Source organism: Furipterus horrens, unplaced genomic scaffold (assembly GCF_987537825.1).
Source record: "Furipterus horrens unplaced genomic scaffold, mFurHor1.1.pri manual_scaffold_1, whole genome shotgun sequence".
NCBI lineage: Eukaryota > Metazoa > Chordata > Mammalia > Chiroptera > Furipteridae > Furipterus > Furipterus horrens.
In genome coordinates this window covers 156,252,047-156,279,943 of record NW_028327171.1, presented here as the reverse complement: position 1 = coordinate 156,279,943, position 27,897 = coordinate 156,252,047, and the positions used below count along the sequence as shown (strand labels likewise).

At 42.6% G+C, this 27,897-nt stretch overlaps 1 protein-coding gene across 4 annotated transcripts in view; it reads left to right on the top strand.

Annotated features, from left to right (window-relative positions):
* Positions 1–280: 280 nt before the first annotated feature.
* The window catches only part of ITGB6 (integrin subunit beta 6), a 159,885-nt gene continuing 132,268 nt past the window's right edge, over positions 281–27,897 (top strand). For 3 of the 4 annotated variants that reach the window (XM_090280223.1, XM_090280214.1, XM_090280210.1), the window contains exon 1: positions 281–609. The gene's annotated coding sequence lies outside the window, so the exon portion shown is untranslated. Of the gene's footprint in view, positions 610–21,967; positions 22,141–27,897 lie in introns of all 4 variants that reach the window. The other variant, XM_090280228.1, reaches the window with a different exon arrangement.

Below are 27,897 nucleotides of genomic sequence, written 5' to 3'. Positions count from 1 at the left end.
AAAACACCAGGATCCTTCTAAAGGAATATAAATATAAGCACACACGATACAGGAAAATTTGATAAGAGTTTGGTCATTGACTTGGATGCCAGCTCAACTTTAAACTTGCCCAGTACTATTTTTGGATATTACGATCTATATGTGCTTAATATCCCAGCAGCCCTGCCATCCATTAGGTTTGAATGTCCTTTATGGAATGAACTTGATCCTCCCGCCTTACTTTTGGTCTCTCTCCAGAGAAGCTAATGCGCTGGCATAGTTCTGCCATTTGTCAGCCAGAAGTCTGGTTACACATTTGCTCGTCAATCTAAACCTAACCTATTCTCATACGAGCACTTGGGGTTTCGTGTAAATCAACCAGACGTTCTGTCATTCACCAGCAATATCTCTCCATAGTGTTCTACACCCATGTGCCTTCATGAAATATTTCACTATGTTTGTGGAAGAAATATTCAAATGAATGTGCTTTTTCAGGAATGGTGACACCAGACTGTTATAAATCTGTTCATTACCACAACAAGGATAAATGGTATTTCTGCCAAAGACTTTTGATAGCCGGTACAGTAATGAATCTCAGCACTTTCTGAAATTAAAGATCTGCCCTGAGAGGTAAGTAGTATAATGCATGACTAACAAAACGCAAACCCAAATTTCAGAGCTAAGCCTTCCTTGTCAGTGTAATCGACCGTTTCCGACAGGATACTGCTTTAGGAAGTTGATAACGTTGTTTCTACTCTCTTGATATTAACATCCAGGTACGGCTGACCCCACCCTTTGTAAAATGGCAGATCCTTATTAATTTAACATGTTTCATTGTGATTTTTCTTATATTTGAATTCACACACACTTTTAACAGTTGTGGTTTAAATGTCTGCTATAGTTTATTAAGGATAACATTTCATAGAATTATTAGTTCATCTTCCAGTGAAATATTTTAACATACAGTTGAATAGTCTCTTAAGAAGCCTTTTAAGATATCTCTTTCTGATTATAGTGATTGTTAATTTTTATTTTTTTTTAGGTAGGTGATTTGGCTCTAGCCTTCATTAGCTCTTTTCAAGAGGCAAAAAACAGCTAAATAATGGGCAATTTAAACAAGAAAAATAAATATCAGTTCTCATGACATGTGCATGACATTGCGCCAATTAACTTCAGTGTTTCTGGATTGTAAAATGATGTTTTAATATAGAGCTAATGCATGAGAACTATGGAGAAAATGAAGAGGTGAAGACTTCCAATCTAACACACCTACAAAGTAGATTTTATTCCTACAAGTGTCTGAAAACGCCTGGTAACATTACCACTCACTTTGAGCACTGGAAATATGTCTATCAGTGCTGAAAAAAAAAATCCAGTATCTGTGAAAGGCTGTTAATCCAAACACTGTGTCCTATAAAGTTAAAGACTCACTGATAGAGATATATCGTATTGGCTCTCAAAAATGCCAAAAATGAACAGAATACAGGTTCTGGTCAGAGAGCAATGGTTTTGGATTCTGAACAGGCTCAGCAAATCATAAGGTTTTTGGTACCTGGTTTCAAGCATCAAGGCACTTGGTCATAGTATAAAGATTAGTGTCTACTTAAGTAAAATTCTGTGCCTTAGTGCAATGCAGAAATGCTTTTCTCCTCTTCTCTCCTTTTCGTTCCCATGGTAGCCTTTTTCCTCTATCTGACTTCCTCCCTCTAGTGTTTACTGGAGGAAGCACAGGAACTAAAGCTCCATTTACAAGCAGAAAAACATTACAATCTCTCAATATTTCCCCCAGTTACCATATACTAAAACACACTTACCACCAGATGTTATGACATGAATTCTAAGTGACTGTAATAATTTTTTTTATCTGCGAGTCTCAAAGTTAGATTTTCACATTCCAACTTCAGATTCCAAGAGGAGTCATTGACTTCTACTCTGTTAAGGTTAGATTCCTTTTCTGCTTTTGAATCTTTATATTCTACTTGCTTTTATTGTGGTATACAGAGGGCGCAAAGATTCTCCAATGAACTAAAGCATGCAAGCAGACATTTCTTTGACATATTTTCTAGGGGTGGAATTTATACTTTGATTCTTCTAAGTTACCCAAGAAGTTCATGATATTTTGACTCAAAAGAAAAGTGATTAATTTTTTAATCACCTTACAAAAGCTGTTGGCTTAATTTCCACCACAGAAGTCCTTAGTCAAGCCAGGAATAGGATTGTTTACGCACATTTCTTTAGGGAGAAGAAAATATACTTTCAAAGTTGTTAGCTGCCATTGCTGCTACTTTGGAAACCAGCCACAGTTGATTGTGAGAGCTAACTATAGGCCAAGGTCATCTGAGGATCCATGCAGCCAGTTCACAGGGATGTGGCACCCACACCTTGCCAGAGCACATGGGCCTGCCAGTCCAGACCAAGGGCTATTTTTAGTTGGAGTTCCCACAAGAAGGCCCTTGACTGTCCTTCATGCTACTGGCATTGATTTTACTCTTAACCATTCTGAACCATAGTTTTCTCTATACACTGACCTCTCCTTTACAACATTCTACCTTTATGAGACCCCCATAGGAGGTTGATAAATGTCAAATATTAAAATTGATCTTTTGCTTGACAACAGAAAGCTCATCCCCATCAAATTACTTCAATCAAGTGCCTGAGCAGCAAACCTCAGGCTTGTTTAGCTTCCTTCTCCACTGCAGTCATCCACCAACCTGCAGTCTTTGCCAGACCTTGTCCATTCAGATGCCTAAGGACCTGGTGCATCTCCTTGTCCATGTCCACTGTCGTTCCATTTCATCCACTGTCGCCATGACTGCTGTAATAACTTCCCAGCCAATCTCCCTGCCTCCAATTCACCAACATTCTGCCAGCAACTTTCAAAATTACAAATCAGAATGCATTCCTCTTCTGTTTAAAATTCTTCCATGGTTGCCTGCCACCTACAAGATAAATTTCAAACTCCCTATACTGGCAGTCAAAACTCTTCAAGATTCAAAGATGCCTGCCTACTTTTCCAGGCTCATCTCATATCATTTCCTTCAAGCCATCTTTCCAGCCCTCTCTTCATCACATAACTATACCCTATACTTTGGCGAAACTAAGTATTTATTCTTCCACAATCCATCATGCTCTTGCATGTCTCTAGATTTGCCTAGTGATCTTATCTACCTACTGATCTTCTATAATTCTTCCATTGATATTCAGTTTGTGCTTCACTTTTTTGATGGAGCTTTCCCTGACACTCTTCCAAAGCTCCCTACACAGCTTAGACACACACACACACGCACACACACACATGCACACACAGAGTGCCACCTTCTATGATGCCCCATAGACCACTGTTCACTCTTAGTTCTTGTATCATCACACACACACACACACACACACACGGCTGTGAGACTCTTAAATGTAGGAACCTTATATTATTGATTTTTGTGTTTCCAGCGTCCAGAGCCATACTTAAATTACAGCAGTAAATAAATTATATCATATTACTAAAAACAAATCTCATAAACAAAGAAGCCAGTTTCATCCAAGAAAGTGTATTTTAATTCAAGCCCTGTCTTGACCTATGCCCTTCGCCAAACAGAACCTGATTCACCAGATTCCAAGATGGGTTGTTGTCTAAGATTCCATACCTGAAATTCCAGAAAACTGTTGCTTCTGCCAAGAGATGAACAGAAAAGTCTTGAGGACCAGGGAATTCAGTCAGAGAAAAGGAGTCAGCAGCAAGGACATGCTGGGGCTGCAGCTTGCTGTTCAATAAGCACAGTCCAGCTCTTGAAGACTTTAAACCGAAGGGGCTGTTACAATTGAGGCAGAGACCATGCCTGGCTCATACAAGTCACATGCCTCTGAGCTTCTCTCACTTACATCCCTATACTCTCTGTTCACCTCTGCAAATTCCCAGCTTGGATCTAGACCTAATTTGATAACCTTGATAACCTTGACTTCAAATTCATTTATCAGCACAGTTCCCACATTTGCCTTTCCAGGTTAAAGGTTTTTCCCATGGATTTTTTTTTTCAAAGCAAACACTTCTTTAAAAGGCTGTCTAGGTTTAACTAATCTATGCTTACTTTCAGTGACATTTGGGAGCCATAGTTCATGACCTGCAGTCTTCTCTGCGTCTCCTTATCATACTAAATATCAAGCCTTCTTAAGTTCTGCTCAAAGCTCAGATCCCTCACTGGTTGTGAAAATTTGAGTTTCAGAAAAATATTTTGACCATAAAACTCTTTGCAAACTGGCTAGCCTCCATAACTAAACTTCTCTTACTCTTCACCTATACAAACTCCCCATTTTTATTAGCTCACTTTCTAAAAAAGTTGATGAGTATGTATGTGCCACACCTGGGATGGAGGTAGTGAACAACACAAATGCAGTCTTTCCCCGCAATACTGGCAATCTAGCTGTTTTTCATTGTCTCTTGAATCTTACCAATATTCAGGAATCTGTTTGTATGTGTCAAATATGCTCCCACCTGCCACTCCTCTGGGCCTTTCAGAACTCATATAGTTCATTAAGGTTTCATGTAAATCTTCCTATCTATGTCTGGTGGTGTCTCTTACGGAGGCTTTATTGTGATCTAGCGAAAGGATCATATCTAACGGTGCTGCACAGAGAACCAATGCGGATCTTAAGAAGACTTCTAGTAGTATCTCCAAGGGTTCTCATACCTATAATTTGCATCAGTTGGGGATTTTGATAAATGTAAAAAGGGCATCCTTACTCCTTGTGTGAACAACATGAAGCTGAATGGATAAGAAAGATATCCAACCACAGATAAGATGTATTAATTATTTCTTTTCTTTTTTAAAATCACTTTTATTGTTATTCTATTACAGTTGTCCCAATTTTTTCACCCCTTTGCCCTCCTCTGCCTATCCCATCACCCAACTCCTGCAGTCAGTTCCCACGCTGTTGTCCATGTCTGTGGGTCATTCATACACGTTCCTTGACTAGTCCCTTCCACTTCTTTCCACCTTTATCCCCCTTCCCCCTCCCCTCTGGTCACTGTCAGTCTGTTCTCTGTTTCCATGCCTCTGGTTCTATTTCGTTTGTTAGTCTATTTTCTTCATTAGATTCCTCTTACAGGTGAGATCATATGATATTTGTCTTTCACCGACTAGCTTACTTTACTTAGCATAATATTCTCCAGTTCCAGCCATGCTGTTGCAAAAGGTAGGAGATCCTTCTTTATTTCTGCTGCATAATGTTCCATTGTGTAAAAGTACCAGTTTCTTGATCTACTCATTTACTGATAGGCACTTAGGCAGTTTCCAGCACTTGGCTATTGTAAATAGTGCTGCTGTGAACATAGGGGTGCATACATTCTTTTGAATTGGTGATTTGGGATTCTTAAGGTATATTCCCAGCAGCAGAATTGCTGGGTCAAAAGGCAGTTCCATTTTTAGTTAGTTTTTTTTTTTTTTTGGGGGGGGTGTTGGTTGAGGAAATTCCATATTGTTCTCCACAGTGGCTGTGCCAGTCTGCATTTCCACCAAAAATACACTATAGTTCCCTTTTCTCCAAATCCTCACCAGCACTTGTTTGTTAATTTATTAATGATGGCCATTTTGACAGGTGTGAGGTGATATCTCATTGTGGTTTTAATTTGCATCTCTCTGATGGCCAGTGATGTTGAGCAGCTTTTCATATGTCTATGGGAAGTGTCTATTCAGGTCCTTTGCCCATTTATTAATTGGATTGTTTGTCTTATGTTGAATTGTATGAGTTCTTTATATATTTTGGAGATCAAACTCTTGTCCGATATATCATTGATTAATATGCTCTCCCATACAGTCAGTTCCTTTTTCAGTCATGCAGAAGCTTTTTAGTTTAATGTAGTCCCATTTGTCTATTTTTTTCCTTTATTTCCCTTGCCTTAGGATATATATTGGCAAATACATTGCTATGTGGGATATCTGAAGTTTTCCTGCCTATGTTTTCCTCTAAGACTTTTATGGCATCATGACTTATACTTAAAGCCTTTTATTCATTTTGATCTTATTCTGGTGTATAGTGTAAGTCAATGGCCTAGTTTTATTTTTTTGCATGTACCAGTTCAGTTTTCCCAACACCATTTATTGAAAAGGCTATTTTTGTTTCAATGTATGCTCCTGCCCCCTTTGTTAAATATTAATTGACCATAGAGACATGACTTTATTTCTGGACTCTATTCTGTTTCATCGATCTATGTGTCTTTTCTTATGCCACTACCAGACTGTCTTGATTACAGTGGCATTGTAGTATAGTTTAATATCAGGTATTGTGATCCCTCCTACTTTGTTCTTCTCTCTCAAGATTGCTGAGGCTCTTTGGTTCCATATAAATTTTTGAATATTTGTTCTAGATCTGTGAAATAGTTCATTGGTATTTTAATAGTAATTGCATTGAATCTATAGATTGCTTTGGGTAGTATGGACATTTTAATGATGTTAGTTCTTCCTATCCATAAACATGGTATATGCTTACATTTATTTGTAACTTCCTTAATTTCTTCCTTCAGTGTTCTATAGTTTTCTGAGCACAGGTCTTTTACCTCCTTGATTAAATTTATTCCTAAGTACTTTATTTTCTTGTTGCTGTAATAAATGGGATTTTTTTCCTACTTTTTCTTTCTGATATTTCATTGTCAGTGTACAAAAAATGCCATCAATTTCTGAATATTAACTCTGTGTCCTGCTATTTTGCCAAATACACTTATTAGGTCAAGTAGTCTTTTGGTGGAGACTATAGGGCTTTCTATGTACACTGTCATGTCATCTACAAATAATAACACTTTTACTTCCTCCTTTCCAATTTGGATTCCTTTTATTTCTTTTTCTTGTTTGATTGCTGGGGCTAGAACTTCCAGTACTATGTTGAATAAAAGTGGTGAAAGCAGACACCCTTGTCTTGTTCCTGATCTTAAGAGGAAAGCATTTAGTTTTTGCTTGTTGAGTATGATGTTGGCTATAGGTTTCTCATATGTGGTTTATATTATATTGAGGTATGTTCCCTCTCTCCCCACTTTGCTGAGTGTTTTTATCATAAATGGTTGCTGGATTTTATCAAATGTTTTTCCAACATCTATTTATATGATCATGTTATTTTCATCCTTCAATTTGATATTTCCCTGTCTTCTTAGGTAGGTCTGTATTGTTATAAACTTCTCTCTCAGTATTGCCTCCACTGTGTCCCATAGGTTTGGGTTTGTTGTGTGTTCATTTTCATTTGTATGCAGATACATTTTTTCCCCTTGATCTCATTGTTGACTGATTCGTTATTTAATAACATGTTTTGAGTCTCCATATATTTGAGTGTTTTTGAGTTTTTTCCTCGAGGTTGGGTTCTAGTTTCAATCTATTGTGATTTGAGCTCATGCTTGATATGATTTCAATTTTCTTGAATTTTTTGAGACTTATTTTGTGTCCTACCATGTGGCCTATCTTTGAAAATGTCCCATGTGCATTTGAAAAGAATGTGTATTTTGCTTCCTTTGGGTGAAAGATTCTATATATATCAATTAAGTCCATTTGACCTAGAGGGTTGTTCAGTGCCACAATATCCTTGTTGATTATTTGTTAGGAAGATCTATCTATTGTTGACAGTGGGGTGTTTAAATCCCCTATGATGGCTATGTTGTTGTCAATATCTTTCTTGAAGATCTCCAAGATTTTCTTTATATATTTAGGTGTTCCTATTTTGGGAGCATATATATTTACAAGGGTTATATTGTCTTGCTGGATTACTTACTTCCTTTATATTATATAGTTACCTTCTTTGTCCCTTTTTATGGCTTTTGCTTTGAAGTCTATTTTGTCCAATGTAAGTATTGCTACCCCAGCTTTCTTTTCATGTCTGTTTGCTTGGAATTTTTTTTCCATCCCTTCACTTTCAGTCTGTGTAGATCTTTTGTTCTGAGGTGGACCTCTTGGAGACAACATATACGTAAGCCTTGTTTTCCTATCCATTCAGCTACCTTATGTCTTTTGATTGGCGCATTTAATCCATTTACATTTAAAATTATTATTGATAGGTATTTATTCATTGGCATTTTTATCATACCCTTGTTTCTCTCTCCTCTTCTCCTTTTTATAGCAGCCCCCTTAGCATCTCTTGCAGTGGGCTTGGTGGAGATGTGCTCTTTTAGCCTTCTTTTGTCTGAGAAGCTCTTTATTTCACCTTCCATTTTAATTAAGAGCCTGTGGAAGAGAGTAGTCTTGGTTGTAGATGCTTGCTTCTCATTATTTGGAATATTTCATGCCAGTCCCTTCTAGCTTATAGTGTTTGCGTTGAGAAATCAGTTGATAGCCTTATTGGAGCTCACTTGTATGTTATTACCTGTTTCTCTCTTGCTGCCTATGTCTTTAAAATTTGCCATTTTAATTATAATATGTCTTGGAGTAGGCCTGTTTGGGTTCATCTTGATTGCAAGCCTCTGTGCTTTCTGAACTTGCATGACTTTTTCCGTCACCAAGTTAGTGAAGTTTTCTGGCATTGTTTTTTCACACAGGTTTTTTTATCCCTTGCTCTTTTTCTTCCACTTCTGAAATTTTTATGATGCAAATGTTACATTTCATGTTGTCCTGAAGCTCCCTTAAACTATCCTTATTCTTTTTGAGTCTTATTTTCATTTTGTTGCTCTGACTGGATATTTCTTTTTCTCTTGTCTTCCAGCTTGTTGATTTGGTCCTCTGCTTCATCTAGCCTGCTTTTAATTCCTTCTAGTGTAATTTTCATTTCATATATTATATTCTTCACTTCTTCCTGGTTTTTATACATAGTTTCTATGTCCTTTTTCATGCTGCTATAGTTCCCACTAAGTTCCTTGTAATTCCTATAAAGTTCTTTGTAGTTCTCATTGAGTTCCTTGAACATCCTTATAACCATTATTTTGATTTCTGTGTTTTATAGATTACTTGCCCCAATTTCATTCAGCACTTTTTCTGGGGATGCCTCCTTTACTTTTGATTAGGGGTTATTTCTTTGTCTCTCCATTTTAAGTGACTCTTTTTGTTTGTTTCTGCACCTCAGTTGCTCTGCCCTGCCTGTCTGTCTTCACTGGGGTGGACTTCTGTGGCAGGAGTTCTGTGGGATTCACTGGTGCAGTCTCTTTGATTCCTGATCTGTATGCTCTAGGGTTTCCCTTTATTTAGTTTATGTAGGCTCTCTAGTTGTGCTTGGGCTTTGATTATTGATGGCTCATTTGTTGTTTGGTTCTCCCCTCTGACTGGCTGATTGAGAGTCACAATCCCTGCTATGTCTTGTATGCTGTTGTATAGGGTACTAGTTAACAAAGCAATATTACCCAGAAAACCAAACCAACGCCATCAAAAATAGCCCCCTACCACATAAGCAATAACAATAGCAATTGAGCAAAGATTTAAAAAGGTAGGGAGAGATTAAGAATATTATAAGATTCAGGAAATGGAATATAAGATGATTAAAATAGATAAAAGTGATTTTGAGTGAGAAGAGGGAGGAGAAATAATAAGAGTAGAAAATAGAATCAAGGTGAAGAAAAGGAGAAAATAACATTTAAAATGTAAGTAAAACAGGAAAGGGTGATGGCAAAATGGAGTAAGAATAGGGAAGAGTGTAATATTAGGTTTGAAATAAAAATTGAAAAGGAATGAACCAAAGGAAACAAAATTGCAGAAAAACCACAATAGGCTCAATAACAATGACAGCTGGGCAAAGATTAATAAAGGTGAAAAGAGAGTAAGAATATTATATGAAAGAGAAAAGAGAATATGAGATGTCTACAGTAAGGAAAAATGGTTCTGAGAGGATAAAGGGAAGAAAAATAATGAGAGTAAAAATAGTGAACAAATAGGAATACAGTTGAAGAAGAACAGCAAAAACCATAATATGCACACCAAACAAACCACAATTTATAAAGGTGGAAAAGAAATAAGAATAGTATAAGTGGGGGGAAAAAGAGTGAGAGCTGACTAAAGGAAGGAAGAATGCTTTTGAGAGGCTAGAGGGAGGAGAAATAGTAAGCATAAGGAATAGGAACAAGGTGTAACATGGAGGGAAATAAGATTTACAATGAAACTACTAAAGGGAAGAATGAAAGCAAAATGGAGTAAGACTAGGAAAGGGTACAATGTGAGATTTGAAATAAAAATAATATAAAAATATAAATAAAAAATAAGAAATAAAAGACAAAGAATAGTGAATTAATTGAAATACAATTGATGCAAAGTAAGGGGTCTTAAAAGGCTATGTAAAAGAAAAAATTAATGCAAATTCTGAAGAAAAACAAGATGGAATTCATCTCAGCAGTTTGGTTTCTGGATCTGCCTCTGGTTTTATTTATCAGCTCAAGGCCCTGGTGTGGGTCGTCCAACTTCTGGCAGGACCACCTGTATCACATTCATCTGCTTCTAGAGGGCGCTTGCTTCTATTGTGACCAGGACAGTGGGACTCCTGGGTTTCCCCTGGGAGGCACCATTCGGTTTTCTGGGAAAGTTGTGGGTGTGTTGCCCCTGCACCATCCATCCTGGTCTGTCCCAGCGTATTTCCAGTAATGTATAGTTTCTGATGAATTAGCCGTGTTTCAAGGGAGGTGACAATCTGTGTAAAAGGATCAGTTCTTTTCTGCTTGGTGTTGATGGCAGCTCTGTGTGAGCCGAGGCTGGGTGAGGCTCTGATTCCCCCTTGCCGGACCAATTTCTGATCTCCTTGCTTTGCATGCCTCAGTGCAATAGGGCCCTAGGAACTAGTGTATTTTTTCTCCCTGAGAGAAGTTCAAATGAGCTCTTTAGGTGGTTCTCTTTCTTCCTGTTGTGGATATGCCCCCTGCAGGTGGTTCTTGAGACTCTCCTGCTTGCAATACTCCAGGAGGTGCATTCTTCCCTTCCTGGAGGTTTGAACTCTACCCAAGAAGGCAGCTCTGTCTGGCTGTAAATAATCTCAGGTGCTTGGGAAGGTGGCTCTGTCATGCTGAAAATATTTCAGGTGCCCCAGTTCCACCCATCCAGTTCTCAGCCCACAGCCCTGGTAGCCGACTCAGTCCCAAACTCTCCACTCTGTGCAGCCTCCGGCATGCTAGCTGTGCCTGGCTGGGGCCAAGAAATCCCCATGCTATGCACCTTTCTGCTTTCTCTGCCCAGCTGCACTCAATGGGCGCAAACCACACCCTCAATCCTTTCCCCTTGCTGGCAGGGCAGCTGTGCACTGTCCCTGCCCAGCACGCCTCTGGGCATTCCCACTGCCACACTGAGTCACTGTCTGGATTTCCGGACACACCACCTCTCCAAAAAGTCAAAGTCTCTCACAGTCTCGGCAGGCCACGGTCAGCCTCCTCCACCCAACCCAGGCGCAGATGAAATCCCTCTCTCTCTCTGGGACTCTCCTGGTTGGCATTTGCCACTGAAGCTTTGGGTGTGCTGCTCATTGTGTGTGTGTGTTGCCTGGATCTCCCCAACTTTGTGTATCTAAGTCACCCATAGCCGGATCTGGGGGTTCTCTGCTGTGGGAAGGGTGGGAGCCACAGAGCTGCGATCTCTGACCAAGGTTCTTCACAACCACAGTCCCCACGCCTGGGGTACTTCCCTGCAACTGATAAAATCTCCTTCCACCTGTTGTGAAGTATCTTCTGCACTCCTTGGCCTCCAGGTTTCATATCAACTAAGATTCTATTGAATGATCAGTTTATTTTTTAGACGATCAGTCAAGTGTCTGAGCTGAGGACAACAATAAGTGGACTCAGCTTCCATCTACTTGCTACTCTCTTCTCTGCCCTGGGAATACAGGATGTATTAGTTATTTCTTGCTGCATAGTAAATCACACCAACACTGAGTGGCTTAAAACAACAAACATTTATGATCTCATTGTTTCTTTGGTTAAGGGAGTCAGAAGCAGCTGAGCTGGATGTTTCTGGCTCAGTCTCTCATGTAGTGGCATTTAGGATGTGGGTCAGGGCTGCAGTCATCAGAAGGCTTGACTGGGGCTGGTGGTCCCACTCCCAGTCTGGCTCCTTCAGAGGTGGGCAGGCAGGAGGGCTCAGTTCGTCATTGTGTGAGTCTGTCAATAGGCTGCAAGAGCATCCTCAAGACATGGCAGCAACCTTTCCCCAGAGACAGCAATCCAAGATAGAGAAGAAAGTCATAGGACCTCTTATGACCTAGTCTCCGAAGTCATATACCATCAAATCTACTTGATTATGTTTGTTAGAAGTAAGTCACTAGGTCCAGTCTGTACTCAGAAGAGGGAAATTAAGATTCACCCCTTGAATGGAGGGGTTTCAAATTTTGGGGAACATATTTTAATATAACCACTGAAGCTGCTAAATAATCTCGAAGATTGGAGCTGTATTCTAAACCCAGGATGTGAAAGATAAAATTTTGCAGCAGTCTGATAAAAATTCTTAGGTATTTTAGTCAACAGAGTTCAGTGTGGACTACTCCAAAAGCCAACATGATCGTTGACTACATGAAGAGCCAGTTGTCATCTGGGATGAGGAAGTGCGTCATGTGTGTGCCGGAGTCAGACCGCAGTGGAGAGCTCTATTCAGGTTGGAGCACTATGTGGAGGGACACACAGGGGCTCGTGTGGAGGACAGCAAATAGGGGGGTCATGAAATTTGAAATTATGTCTCATAAAAAGTTACTGAAGGAAAAAAGAAGTTTAGGCCAGAGAAGTCTTAGGAATGCTGTGGCTATTGTCTTCAAGAATGTGAAGGACTTTCACATACAGGGATAGACTTGTTCTACTTTTCTTGTGACACGTGTCACCATGGCCTGTGCGTGACAAACACATTCTTCAAGTGCAAAGAGATCCACCAGGTGTCATGGAGGCACCCCCGCTCCCACCACTGGCACCAGCTTGACCTCGTCATCACCAGAAGAACGGATATTGGCAGCACCCTCCTCACCCGCAGCTACCACAGTGCAGACTGCGACACGGACCATGCCCTCGTGGTAAGCAAGGTGCGCATAACGCCGAAGAGGTTGCACCACTCCAAGATGAAGGGTCGCCCACGCATCAACACCAGTTGTGCCAGCAACCCAGTTAAGACCCAGCAATTCATCAACAGGATGGAAGATGCACTCGGCGAGGGAATGGCGGCAGATGACATTATCGAATCTAATTGGCCACGTCTCCGCGACGCCATATACAACTCCGCCATTATTGCTTACGGGAAGAAAGAGCGGAAGAACGCTGACTGGTACGAGGCTCACTGGGAAGAAATGGAACCCGTGACCGAGGCTAAGAGGAAGGCCCTACTGGCTTACAAGGCCACGCCCACTCCCAGTACACTTCAAGCTCTACGGGCTGCCAGGAACAAAGTCCAGAAGACTGCCCGCCACTGTGCCAACACCTATTGGCTAAACCTGTGCAGAAGCATCCAGGAAGCCGCCGATATAGGCAACGCATGAGGAATGTATGAGGGTATCAAGAAGGCAACAGGCCCAATCCCCTCCAAGATCGCCCCCCTTAAGTCCAAGACAGGTGAGGTCATCACTGACCAGGAACAGCAAATGCGGCGGTGGACCGAGCACTACCTCGAGCTGTATGCAACGAGGAACACCGTAACAGACACTGCTCTTAACGCCATCCCAGACCTACCAGTCATGGAGGAGCTAGATACCCCACCTACTGCGGCAGAGCTCGGCAAAGCCATCGACCGCCTCGCTTGCGGGAAAGCACCAGGAAGCGATGGAATCCCTCCAGAAATCCTAAAGAGCGGGAAACCAGTCCTGCTATAGCCGCTCCACCATCTACTCTGTCTCTGCTGGAAGGAGGGTTACATCCCCCAGGATATGAGAGACGCCAACATTATCACCATGTACAAGAACAAAGGAGACCGCAGCGACTGGAACAACTACCGGGGCATCTCTCTCCTCAGCGTCGTCGGCAAAGTATTCGCCCGGGTCGCTCTTGCCCGCCTGCAGACCCTTGCTTCCCGCGTCTACCCAGAGTCCCAGTGTGGCTTCAGAGCTGGCCGATCAACAGTGGACATGATCTTCTCCCTACGCCAGCTGCAGGAGAAGTGTCACGAGCAGCATAAACCACTCTACCTCGCCTTTATCGACCTCACGAAGGCGTTTGATCTGTTCAGTCGAAGCAGACTCTTCAGCTTGCTATGGAAGATTGGCTGTCCACCACATCTGCTTGCTGTGGTCATGTCCTTTCACGACAACATGCACAGCACGGTGTCCTACAACGGCGCAACCTCTGAGGCCTTCCCAGTCAGCAGCGGAGTAAAGCAGGGCTGCGTCCTCGCGCCTACGCTGTTCGGAATCTTCTTCTCCATGCTCCTCCAATATGCCTTTAAGGACTGCAGCGAGGGTGTCTTCATTCACACCAGATCCGATGGCAAGCTCTACAACCTGGCCCGTCTGCGAGCCAAGACCAAAGTCAAAGAGGTGCTCATCCGTGAGATGCTCTTCGCCGACGACGTAGCCTTGACATCACACTCCGAAGAGGGACTCCAGCAGCTAGTCACTTGCCTTTCCCACGCATGCAAGGAGTTCGGACTAGCCATCAGCCTGACGAAAACGAACGTTATGGCTCAAGGCACGGGGACTCCCCCATGCATCACCATCGACGGATACACCCTGGAGGTTGTCAACGACTTCACTTACCTCGGGTCCACCATCTCGAGCTCTCTGTCAGTCGACTTGGAGGTCAACCGGAGAATCGCCAGGGCAGCCACAGTTATGGCCAAACTGAACCGGCGAGCGTGGAAAAATTCCAGCCTCACTGAGAAAACCAGACTGCGCATCTACCAAGCCTGCGTGCTCAGCACTCTCCTCTATGGCAGCGAGACGTGGACCACCTATGCAAGGCACGAAAGGAAACTCAACAGCTTCCACATGAGGTGCCTGCGACGCGTCCTGCATGTCGCCTGGCAGGATAAGGTCCCCAACACCGAGGTGCTGAAGCGAGCCAACATGAGCAGTTTGCATGCAGTTCTTAGTGAGAGACGCCTCAGGTGGCTCGGCCATGTCAAAAGAATGGATGCAGGCCGTATTCCCAAAGACCTCCTCTACGGCGAGCTAGCAGAAGGCCAGAGGATGACAGGGCGCCCCAAACTGCGGTTCAAAGACATCTGCAAAAAGGACATGACACAATGCTCCATCAATCTCAACACATGGGAAGTTCAAGCAGACGACCGCCTAGCCTGGAGGTTCGCGGTCAGGCAAGGTACGTCACGCGCAGAGGCTGCGCGCAACAAGGAGGCGGTCCAGAAAAGATCGAGGCGGAAGCAGCGTCAGCAGCAGCAACAACGGCCATCTGCCTTCACCTGTAACAAGTGCGGCAGGGATTGTCACTCCCGAGTCGGACTGCACAGCCATTCTCGGCGGTGCAGATAGACTCTCAGGAAGCTACGCCATCGTCTCTCGAGACGGACGGCTGCCGACGACGACGACGACGACTTTTCTTGTGCTGAATCCAGAACCAATTGGGTTGACATCACAGGGGAAATGCTTTGGATCAATGTAAAGAAGACAGTTCTAAGAGTCGAAGATGACCTTATATGAAAGCAGCTTCCTTCAGAGGTCACTTTTGTGATCAGAGGCATTCTGTCAGAGGGCTCACTGTGTGTAGGAGGGGGGACTGATACGGTAGCTTTGCACAGTGTCTGTGATCTCATCTCACAGGCACTTTTCCCATGGAGCTGTGTAGTCAGCGTTACCTCAGCATGGAGGAAACTGAGAGCAGTGGGCACAAGCTGGTCTTCAGTTTGATTGGACAGCATGGCATGATAACTTATGAGTTCAAATTTCTGTGGCTGGAGATCTGGGCTAGGCTCAGCTGGTAAGTTCTTCTGCAAGTCTCACCTGATCCAGATGGTTGGTTGAGGATGAGCCTCACTCATGTGTCTGGTGATTATTCACAGGTTGTCTTCGAGGGCCTTGAGCTTGTTTCATTGTGGCCTCGTGGATCCAGCACAACAGGAGTTGGTGTATCCCAAAGTGTCAGTGCTTTTCAAGTCTCAGCTTGTGTCGTATTTGCTAATACTGCAATGCTCAAAACAAGTTACATACTCAAACCCAGAATCAAGGAGTAAAGAAACAGATTTCTTGATAGAGGCAGTGAGAGGCCAATATACAAGGAAGGAAGGAAGGTATTTGTGGCCATTTTGCAAATGACCACAGAGATTTTTTCAAAGTTACCTGAATTACACCTGGCTGTCATTTGGAAGATCCCTCCAGTTTAATAAAAACTCATGCATCATGCATTATTCTGCATAATTTTGACCAGACCGCAATGAAGATATCCTCCGTCATGGGGAGCCCAATGATGGCATGGAGTAATCACTGCCAACTGCCATTTGCAACGAGCTCAGACTATCCCTGTGAGCAGACAAAGAGGGAAAATCCTCAACCTTCACTGAGGAGCGCCCCCCACCCCACATCCACTTGAGGGAAGCAGAAGGATAAGATAAACTGAAGATATCTAAGGGACAGAAATGGCAACAAACTCCATGCCATGTTTAGGGAAGAATATTGTTTTAGGAGAATTTGAAGATATATTCTGGGTCCCCGTTTCCACTCAGCAATAAAGCGACATGGCACTTAGTAAGCAGCTGCTCCCTGCTGACAATCCACAAGCTCTCTTACTGGACAGTCCCCACCACTTCCTTGTAGCACTTCCAAATGTCTCTTAACACTGAACCCTGCTGTCAGTTGTCATTTGAATCAGCACTTACCCAACTGTGATCTTGTTGAAGAGTTTAAGAAAATACCCTTGTCTTTATCAAAAATGTGGAAACTGAAGATAGACCAGCAAGACTATCATTTTGTAGAAGAAAGAATATTCTTTTGTATTAAATATACAGCAGATTCTCAAATAACATCATTTTGTTCAATGTTGTTCTGTTATAACATTGATGAGATGCCATAGCTACTTAATTCTTGTGTATATCAATTAGCCTATGGTAAAGCTGGTTTCATTATACATCGTTTCACCAAATTCCAAGAACCTACTGATGATGTTAGGTGAGGACTTCCTGTACAAGGAAAACATATCTGTGTCAAAAAAGTGTACCTTAAGATGCTATTATGAAATGGCCTCGTTCATGCACTCATTCCTTCATGTTGCCCACTTGGCCCATGCAGCCATTTGAGTTTTGCACTCTTGATGTACAAACACTCACTTCACTTTCTAAGCTAATTCTTTAATAACTTGTAAGGCTTCCCTTCTCTCTGCACCCTTTACTTCATGCAAAATGGGATGGGGGAAAGTTGTTCACAGATATTTGATTGACTGATTGATATCATGGGTCAAGCTCTGGGAGAGAATAAATATGAGGGAAAAGGACTGCCTCCCTCATTTAATTAGTATTTTGCCAAATTTTGCCAAACCCAAACAGTTGATTCATATCTAATCATTGTGTTTTAAGCAGGGACAGCTGGAGCTTACTGCTTGTATCCTGCCCAATCTTTATTCCTTCAGTAAAGGCAGGAACCAGAAGGGCTCTGCACACAGCAGTCCCAGACCCTCATCAAAGACACGGGAACTTAACCAGAAAAGGATTGCAGGCCCAGCTCTGGCTTTGGGAGCTGCATACAGGCACACACCAAGTAGCATAGTAAGCAGCCTTCTTCCTTCATCCTTGGCAGCGGGGGTGGGTGCTCTGAGGAGCAAGTCTTCCTCGGTTTTCTAACAAATGACCTATTTCAGTGATATAAGAAAAGGAAGGCAGTCATGCAGTCAGTCAGTCAGTTATATGCCAAGTTGTAGCGATGTTAGTATTTCATGCCAGTAATTCTGTCTAACAGAAAGCCATCCTGGCTTTTTTCCATTCCTTTTAGCAAGATTGCAGTTGTAAATCAACAGGAGTGTCCTGCAGGCTGCTTCAGGTTGGTTGTTGGGATCAGTCTAGGGGGAAGTATCTTCAGAATAATTTAGAATACGAGTCTAAAAGGGAAGGTCAATTTTGCTATTTAGAACCAGAGCACTATGCCAAAATGGGCTTTGAAGGGAGGTTCTAAATGTCATCCTTGGAATTTGAATATAGAATATCTAAAAACACAATAATTCATACTTTGATTCCCATGAGACTTAGATCAGGTTTTCAGCTCTGACCTCTGACCATCCTCTAAATTGAGGAGACCACTTTAATAGTAATCCACTTTGGATTGGTAAAATCCCTTTTTACTTATAAGAGCAGTTTTATTTGTAGCTCCAAGGGGAAAATAGGGAGGGTGCTATTCTGATCTGAATGGTATTGTGGACAGAAGCCGGATTCGCAGGTAAAGTTCAAATCCTGGATCTAATCTTTTTCTTTTTTTTTTAATAACCTCTCCCTATTTTGCCCATCCTCCAGCCTCTGGCAACCACTTTTTACTGTTTCTATAAGTGTGACCTTTTTTTTTTTAAGATTCCACGTATAAGTGATGCCATACAGTATTTGTTTGTCTTTGTCTGGCTTATTTCACTTAGCATAATGCCCTCAAGTTCCATGCATGTTGTTGCCAATGAACCTGGGAAGGGAGCAGGACCAGTCCAGAAACTGGTATCTAACAGATAACACCTATCACAACTGCATGAGAAAGAAGGAAATCCTAGTTCTTCTTTCTTGTGGCTAAATAATATATGCCACATCTTATTTACCATTCATTCTTTGACAAAGACGTAGATTGTTTTCATGTTCTGGCTACTGTGAATGATGCTATGGTGAACATGGGGGTGCATATATCTCTTCGATACCCTGTTTTTATTTCCTTTGGATAAATACCCAGACATGGGGTTGCTGGATCATATAGTAGTTCTATTGTGAAGTTTTTTTGGACCTACATCTCAATGACAGTGTGACTTCAGGCAAGTACATTGACCCCTTTGGGCCTTTATTTCTTTATCTCTAAAATGAAGAGATAAAGTTATTCAGAGGAATAAATGAGAAAGTATTTTGTAAAATATTAAGAAGGTTGAGTTAGAAACCATGGTGCAGGGAGATAAATGGCCAAAGTCACTAGACCAGCAGCTGTGGCATCAGGACTAGAACCTATGTTTCGTGACTCAGCACTTAGCCCAGCACCAGTTGGCTTGTTAACTAAAAGCAAACCTGTTTTCCCCTAAGGTCAGCCCCTCTGAGCTAAGGATTGCACTGATTTGAGACACAAATTAAGTAGAGCTTGAAAGGTTGGATCTATCCCTTCCCAAGGCTCTGTCTAATGTGTTTACACTGCAGCCCTTACCAGAGTAACCTAGCCCCCAGCAAGTTACAGACACAGGAAGGACTCAGTTGGCATTTGGGGGCAGAAAGAATCTGGTGCAGGAATCTATTATGGCCCCATTGTTGGGAAGCATGAGTGAGAAGGGCACAGGGGGCTTTGAGAATAACCCATAGAGATGACAGCAGTCCGTAGATGTGGACTTCAGTGCAATCCTTGCCTGAAACTCTGCTCTGGCCTGGCCCTGTGTCCTCAGCAGATTTGCCTCTTGCCAGGGTGCCTCTGAATGCTTCCCCTCAGTAGGGTCACTGTTGAATAACACCACCTCATGATTTCTGCTGCACGATATCTCTAAAGACCTCTCACATTCTGTGGAGCTAAAGAGGAAGAACAGAGACTCCTGTTCCCTCCCATAAAAGCATAATTTTTGGACAGTCCCACACTAGCTTCTATTAGAAGCCACTGCAAAAAAAAAAAAGCACCTCAAGTAATATTTAACTCTGATCACACTGTTTTAATTATTAACATTTGGCAGTCAAATGCAACAACAGTACTTCACTTGGATACTTGAGAAAGAAAAAGGAACACACTCCAACTTTCATAAGATGTCTGAGCAATCATTGTGGATGGGCACACGCACTTGCCACACATACCAGCAAACACTCCATAGTGTGATGACGGATTTATTCATTCATTTGCAAATATTTATTGAACTGCCACAGTTCTAGGTGCAGGGACTATATCGGTGAACAGATGAAAATCCTGTTCCTATGGAGGTTAGGTTCTAGTGGGAAGTAGAAGAGGCAAACATTTAACGACAAGCATAATAAGAAAATTATATGGAGGAGGTAAGAGAGAAATATAGTAGGATAAGAAGACTGGGTAGCGCTAGGGGTCGGAGGGTCTCATTTTATATAGTATAGTCAATGTCAGCCTCATTAAGAAAGTGGCATTTTAGCAAAGTCCTGAAGAAAAGGAAGAAGAGAACCAAGTGGATGTCTGGAAAGTTGCGTTATAGACAGAACAGCCACTACAAAGGTCCTGAGGTAAGAGCACGTCCAGAGTGCTGGTGGAACATCCAGGAAGCAGTTTGTCCAAAATGGAGTGGTGAGGAGGAAAGTAGAGGACCCGAGGTCACGGAAGAAACAGTGCCCTGATGGGCTGATGTATAAACTTAGCTTTCCTTTAGAGAGATAGGGCCATTGGAGCAGACCGGTGACATGATCTGACTTACGTTTTCACCAAATCACACTCTGGCTTCTGTGTGGTGGTTTCATTATAGGCTCAGATAAGGCCATACGAATAAACCATTTGCCCACTTCCATTTATTTCCTTCAAGACAGTCAGAGTTGGCAGGCTTCCCGGCTAACATATTAGCGTCCCCCACTGAACAGAATCTTCTGTGGCCCCCATCATGCCTCCCTTCCCCCCGAGGGCACATCATCTCCCATCCCAGCATCGCATGGAGATGGACAGAGAAAGGGAAAAATTTCTTCTTGCCCTCTGTTTGCAGACTTCCCAGTAGTTCTGACTCCACCTAGCAAGATCCATTAGAGCTAATTAACGACCCTCCTTTCAGTAGGTGTCTCTTCAAAATGATTACTTCTGGGGCGGACAGAAAGCTCGTTCCATAATGGTTCTTTTTAAACAATTATTATTATTCAGGCTTCTAGTACCGGCATGAACTGTGGGTGAATTTCTGAAGTCACGTTACTTAGCTGTCACAACTAGTAATGGAAAAATTCAATTTATAAGGAATTCAGAGAGGCAGGAGAGGCATACTCTTCGGTTTAGAACAAAGGAGATCAATCCTGACACAATGGCAGCATGGCACTCGTGGACTTTGAAGATTCCAGGCTTCCTCTTCATTAATTAGAGAGAATCAAGAGTTCTGGTGGTTAATTATTTGCAGAAATTGTGCTCTGCAAGAGCAGATGCCAGCTCGCTCCAGTCGCCTCCAGCTGCAGCTCTGCATGATAATTAAACTATGAGTCAGTCCTAAGCTCGACCTGAGCTGGCAAATAAACACTTGAATGGCCACTGCCATCCACCACCCCTTGGATTTAGGTGGGGTCATGAGACTTCCTCCCACAGGGACCCCAGGAGGCTGACATGGTTCCGAATGGATTGCCCTGGATAGGCAGTGCTTTAAAAATCCACATCAAGAAACATAAGATCAAAGTCACCTGCAATCTACCCTTACAAAGTGTAAGTTTGGCAGGGCTGAGAGTATTAATTACATCAGGGTACAGCCACTACCTTGTGTTGTTGTTGCTGTTATTATTGCTCTTATTACAGGGTTAAGTAAGCAAGTCTCTTACAAACAACTTTATTTTTAACATTTTTTAAAATTAAAAAATAATACCTATCCTTTGTATCAATTTTAAGCAATGTAGAAGTTATAAAGGAAAAAATTAGCGTTCCTCTGTGCTCCCCTCCCACCCCACCCTCCTGAGAGTACCGTAATGAGATCTGAGGTTTTTCCTTCCAGACTCATCCTGCGCTTCAGGTTGTAGTCTTTAAATATTTCTCTCACTGGCCAAATCCTGATATTGTAACATGACAGGTTAACATCCCTGCTGCTTTTTCTGTACCCATGAGATCTTCTACTGTCCTCCGCTTCTCTGCTTGCACAAACCTTGTTGGCAGGTTTCACATGGGCATCCCTGGTTTGGGAGTCTTGCCATTACACTGGATTTAATGACAGGCCTGGCATTAGAACGCAGGATGATATTAGTACTTAATTGTACAATCTTAATGTTTGTGTGCAGGAGAAAAGAGGTAACTCCAAACAGCCCCATCGTGGTCCTGGCAATGCATCTGCAACTAACCGCATTAAACCCAGTCTTTAATTTGACAACAGATAATATTGGGAAGTAGAAGAACATGCATGTTACAAAACCCATCAGCACTGTTGAAGTAAACAGATGCCTGTGGTCTGCTCACATCTACCAGGAAAAAGGAAATGAGACGCAGTGCTGCTCTTCCAGAAGTACAAATGCTGCCCACGTTAGCCCAGGGCCTCATTTCCCATAGGTAAGGCGGCAAAGCCACATCTCTAACCTGCCCTCCCAGGCATCTACTTCTTGACAGATTATCCAGGTGACTTCAGAGCTAATGCTGAGCAAAGCTAGGGTATCTGATTGGCATTCAGGAAGAGCTACAGGCAGCGGAACAAGAATGGCTGCCCAGCCCAGCTTTCCCTAAATACCCACATCGCCTTGAGTGTTTAGATATTTGCTGGCATTAAGACACTTTGGCCATTTCACAATCCATTTATTTAAGATATTTGAAACTCTCTGTACTGAACAGCTAATGTGGTTATATTAGCTTGGCTGACATCAGACCCCATCTCCAGTTACCAAGGTCATTCTGTCCACTCAAAGGTCACCCAACTCTAAACAGCAGTAAGCAAGTTTTGTCCACATCTTGACAATAACATTTTTTATACCCATTTGTAATTACCTGTCCACGTGACTCTCTCCCCACTCGTCGTCGTCGTCGGCAGCCGTCCGTCTCGAGAGACGATGGTGTAGCTTCTTAAGAGTCTATCTGCACCGCCGAGAATGGCTGTGCAGTCCGACTCGGGAGTGACACGGTATCTGTCTCCTCCCGTGTTGAATCGACATCTTGTGATGACGCTGGAGTGTCCTCTCCAGTGAAGCTGAAGCTACAGAGCCTGGGCAGGGTGATATGGAGGGTCTGCTGTTGCCCATGCAGCAGACCCCCCCTCTCTTCGCAGCTGAAGGGTCCAAGGGAAAGACGGAGTCAATACAGCTTGGCTTCAGGTGCGCCGCAGGAGTTGCCGGTGTTGACTACAACGTCAAACCGCCTTAGGTACTCCGGCTCCGGATTTTCTGTCGGGGTTTACTCCCTTAGCCTTTCCCCTGAAGAGGTATGCCGCAAGGGAGCGGAGGTTTTTTGGAGTCAGAGTTTTCCTTCTCTGATGTGCCCTGACTGGAAGATCGAACCAGCGACACTTAGCTCGCAGGCCGACGCTCAATCCACTGAGCCAAACCAGCCAGGGTCTCTCCCCACTAGAGTTATCTTATCTCCTTGAGAGCAATGAATAACTTTAGTATCTCAGTACTGCCAGCACCTGGTTGGAAATGGGTTACAGGTTTGAGGCTAACTCTGTTTTACTGGGCTTGTATCATGTAGTGTTTGTTTGGTGGCAGGTTTTTTTGTTTGTTTGTTTGTTTGTTTTTTGTGGTGGTTGTTTCTGTTAACATAATTTGATACAGGATGTGATGGTTAGCTTTATGTGCCAACTCTAGAACTCAGTCATTTAATCAAACACTGAGTGCTTCTGTGAAGGTATTTTGTAGGTGTGATTATTATCCAATCAGTTGAAGGCCTTTTTAAAGATAAAAACTGAGGTTTTCTGGAGAAGAAGAAATTCTGACTTAAGACTGCAACATCAACTCCTGCCTGAGCTTCAGGCTGTTGGCTGGATTTATGGATTTGCCAAGCCCACAATTATGTGAGCCAATTCCTTTAAAAAAAAAGTGTGTATACATATGTATATATATACATATATACATATATATACACATATATACATGCTCTGCTTCTCTGGAGAACCCACACCAATATACTTAAATCCATGCAAAACACACCATTCATTCATTCATTTATTTATTTGGTTCACTCAACAGATGCTTTCTGAGTGCCTACCGTGCACCAGGCTTTGTGCTAAGTGCTAGAAATAATGACAGGAGGAGGCAGTCTCTGTTCTCAAAGAGCAGTTTAATTTAAGGCAGGTCCGGGGCAGTGAATCTGCAGGAACTAGACTCAGACGGTGAGTCACCTGCAGCTGCCTTGGCCTGGAGAGAGAACAGCCTGGACTGGCACAGTCAGGAGGGAATGAAACACATTTGCCCAGGCTTCCTGGTGCCAAAAAAAAAAAAAAAAGGCACAAAACTTGGGGAAGAGAGGGGCAGGGAGGGTTGTTTTTTTCCACCAGAAGTAACCTTGAGGGTGAAAAAACTTCCTTCCTGGCAGGCATGAATTCCCAAGAATTCCCCTTCCTGATGTGATGGGATGACCTCATTGTGACCTCACTTCTTTCCCAACAGCCCCGGGGATTTCTCAGCAGCCCAGAACCTTCAGGGAAGGGCTGCCTTGGGCTCTGTCATTACACCTTAAATATGTTGGCCCAGAAAACTGGCTGATGGGCAGACCAGGAAGAGTCTTTGCTTTTTGCAGTTTCCAAAAGTGGCACCTTTTAAATTAAATTGTAAAGGAATATGGTATCCTGATGTTTGTAAGTCTTATATTGGAAAGATATAAGTATACAACTCTATTTTCTGTGCCTACAGCCCATTTCTGGTGGGAGGCTTTTTCCTCAGCTCTTCCCCAGGCTTCTTGAAAGAATTGCTGCAAAGGAGTAGCCATATGGAAGGAAGCCTTACAAGTGGCTGGGAGAGTGCCAGTGGGTCCCACACCAATGCAGAGGCAATATGAAGGCGAATCGTTCACTAACTGGGTGGTTCAAGAAGTCAAACATAATTTCTGGTTCAGAAGGTTACTGAGAACGTTAAATGATGTACACAAAGGGTCTGATGCATAATGGGAGCAAAATGAGTACCGGTTTCCAGCTCATAGAAAAGTTTCACATAAACCAGAGTTATAGAGAGGCCCATACGGCATGTCTCGCTGGAGTGGGTGGCTAAAAGCAGGCTCCAGGGACAGACCCCTGGGCTTGAAGCACTTCTCTATCACTTAATAGCTGTGGGAATTCAGTAGGTTTTTTAACCACTCTGTGTCTTCTTTCCTCACCTGTATAATGGGACTGATGGTAAGAGCACTTTTCTCAAAGGAGCTTTTGTGAAGATTAAGAAAATTCTAGAGCAATGCCAGGTATGAAAGGAACATATAAACATGTTAACTGTTATTATACTATGTTATTATGAGCCTTTCTTATTATGATCATTATTTTACTTCTGTATATGCAAGAGTTGCAATGTCATCCTCAGTTCATTCCTTAGTTTATTTTACAAATACTCTTGCACACCTATATCATCTAGGATAACATTGTACAATTACGTTATGCTGAATTATAATTTTTCAGGGTATTGATATGTGTTTCGTAAAAAAAAAAAATGTAGTTCAGTAGTCAAAGAAATGTGTGATCTTTGGTTTAATGGTGCCAAACATGTATTACCAAAGGACTTTATAGAACATTTAACATACTGAACACATTCTAGGCAGAAGCTCCCACCAGGACACCCTTTGGGAAGTGCTAGCCTAAGATCAAGTGAAAAATAACTTGGATACAAGTCAATGAGACTTTCTGGCTGACCATGGAAGCATGTGAGCATTGAAGGTAGGGGCCTATGAAAGGTGCTGTTGGGCATATAAGAGCGTAGGAGCTCCGGGAAAAGCCATGTTGGGCAGCTCTTGTCAGAATTTGCTTGGGAAGGACAAGGGTTACAATGCTGTGAAATAGCAAGACCAGAAGAGAAATCAGTCTATAGCTTAGAACAACTAAAAAATAAAAGTAAGAAGGACAAGAAGGCTGTGTTAGCTACCATTCAATACTTTTTTTCTCATAGCTCTAAAATCAACTTTTTATTGAGCATATACTATACCCCATATGCAATCTGAGATGCAGAACACCTACAGTGCCCAGGTGTGCCAGTGCACTCACAAATGGAGACAGACCAACAGGGAGAAGGGCTCTATGGAAAGATCAGAGTATAAGGAGCTCCAGGAACCAGGGTGGAAAATGTGGTTCTGGTTGGGGGCTGGGGAAAAGTCTAGAAAGGGGTGTTTGTTGAGCTAGACATGAAAACTGCATATATGTCAGATGGAGATGAAAGGAAGGGATGCCCAGCATAAGGGCAAATGTAGGCAAAAGAGAAACAATACTGGCTGGACGTGGGGTGGGTGTACAGTGAATTTGGTTAAGGTATGTGGGGAATAGGGCAGGGGCAGCCATGCGTTAGGACTACAGGCTATTGCCCTGACAAGACTGGGAGAGCTTTGAAGGTCTTGCTTATACACTTCATTCATTTATTCAACAAATATTTAATGAGCACTTACTATGCACCAGACAGTATACTAAATGCTTGGGGATAAAACAATGACAAAACAAAGCTCCTATTTTCATAGAGCTTATAATCCTGTGTAGCTAGAAACCATAAACATAAACAAATATATAATACAAAGTCAGGTAATCATAGGTGCTATAAGGAAAAAATAAAGTGGAAAATAAAGACTAAATGAAGTGCTATTTTAGATTGGAGGGATGGGAGGGCTAAGAGGAGATGACACTTGGCAGGACTTTGGCTGAATTCTTGGATAAAGTGAAGGGTCAGCCAAGCAAATATGCAGAATTATGCTTCTAGCAGAAAGAAGAGTCAGCACATAAGCCTGAGCAGGTAGTGTACTTGGAGGGTACTGGAGCAAGTCCCAGGAGTGGCTGGAAGGGGCTATGTGAGGAGGACAGAGGAGGAAAGAAAGTCAGAGAGACCACAAGGGGCCAGACTGTGCCATGCCTTATGGGCCACTGTGAGAACTTTGTATTTTATGCCAGATGTAATGGGAGCTTGGGCTTTATTCCACAGATGAGGAGGTGTTAAGGTTTTGGAGCAAGAGAGTGACAGACATATGATGTGAGCTGTTTTTTAGCTTAGTGGCTTTGCAATTCAGGGAGCACAAAGAAATCTTACACAGAGGCATCATACTTAATTCTGATAAACAAGGGATGCTCTGGTTGAAGTGGGGATGGGAGTGCAGAGTTCTAACTACTGCCTCCTTTTCTTGCCTTCCCCGGGGACCTGTGGAACCCTCAGAACTCTTGGTATTTGGGAGGTATCTGGGCTAGGTGTGTAGGAGGGCTACGAGCTAGACACTGGAGGCAGGACAAGAGCTCAGTCAAGGCTCTCCAGTAACCCAGAGGAGACATATTGGGGCCTCAGGCTGGAATAAGTGGAGTGGAAATGAAGCAGAACTGATTAACTATATCTGGACTGTTCTGCTTATCCTTCTGAGCTAGTGTATCTTACATTGTGCACAGCCAGTAAGAAATAAGAATATGCCATGGAATGAGCCAAAGAGATGACCATCTTTGGGCTTTGGGGGTGGGGGTGGTTTCTAATGAGTGATCTGTATGGAGATGAGGAATATTAAAGAGTAATTTCTACTTAATGGGAGATAATATCAGATGGTTGGATAACCACTGTCTTGTCCTCACTCTGCTGGCCTCTTTGGCCTCCTCCATTTTCCTTGATTACATCAGATATGCTTCTGCCTCAGGCCCTTTGCACCTGTTGTTTCTTCTGCCATATGGCTGATTCTTCACTGCCTTCAGGTCTTCACTTGAATGCTACCTCCTTGACAATCCTTAGCTCCCTTCCCTACTGTTTTTTTTCCTCCTTAGCCATTTTTTTACTATCTAATGCACTATATATTATACTTTAAAAATAGTTTATTGTCTCTCTTCTCCACCTCAGCACATAAGCTCTATGAGAGCAGAGACTTCTGCCAGTTTCATATCTCCAAGGCCTGCACCAGTGCTTGGCATAACTGAGACTTATGGAATGAAGGAAGGCTTTTCCCTTATATAAGCAACTGTCACAGGGTCTAATACAAGTTAAATAATGTATTACAGAGGATTTGTTACATTTATTTAAAGCAGAAAAACAAACTTATTGTAGGCCATGCAGTGATGTGAAAATAAGTATTTTATTCCTTGACTTGTTAAAAATACAAAAACATAAGCTATACAAGGATATGCTAGTGCTCATGAGAATGCGAGACTTCTTTTGACAAACGCTTTTATAGGAA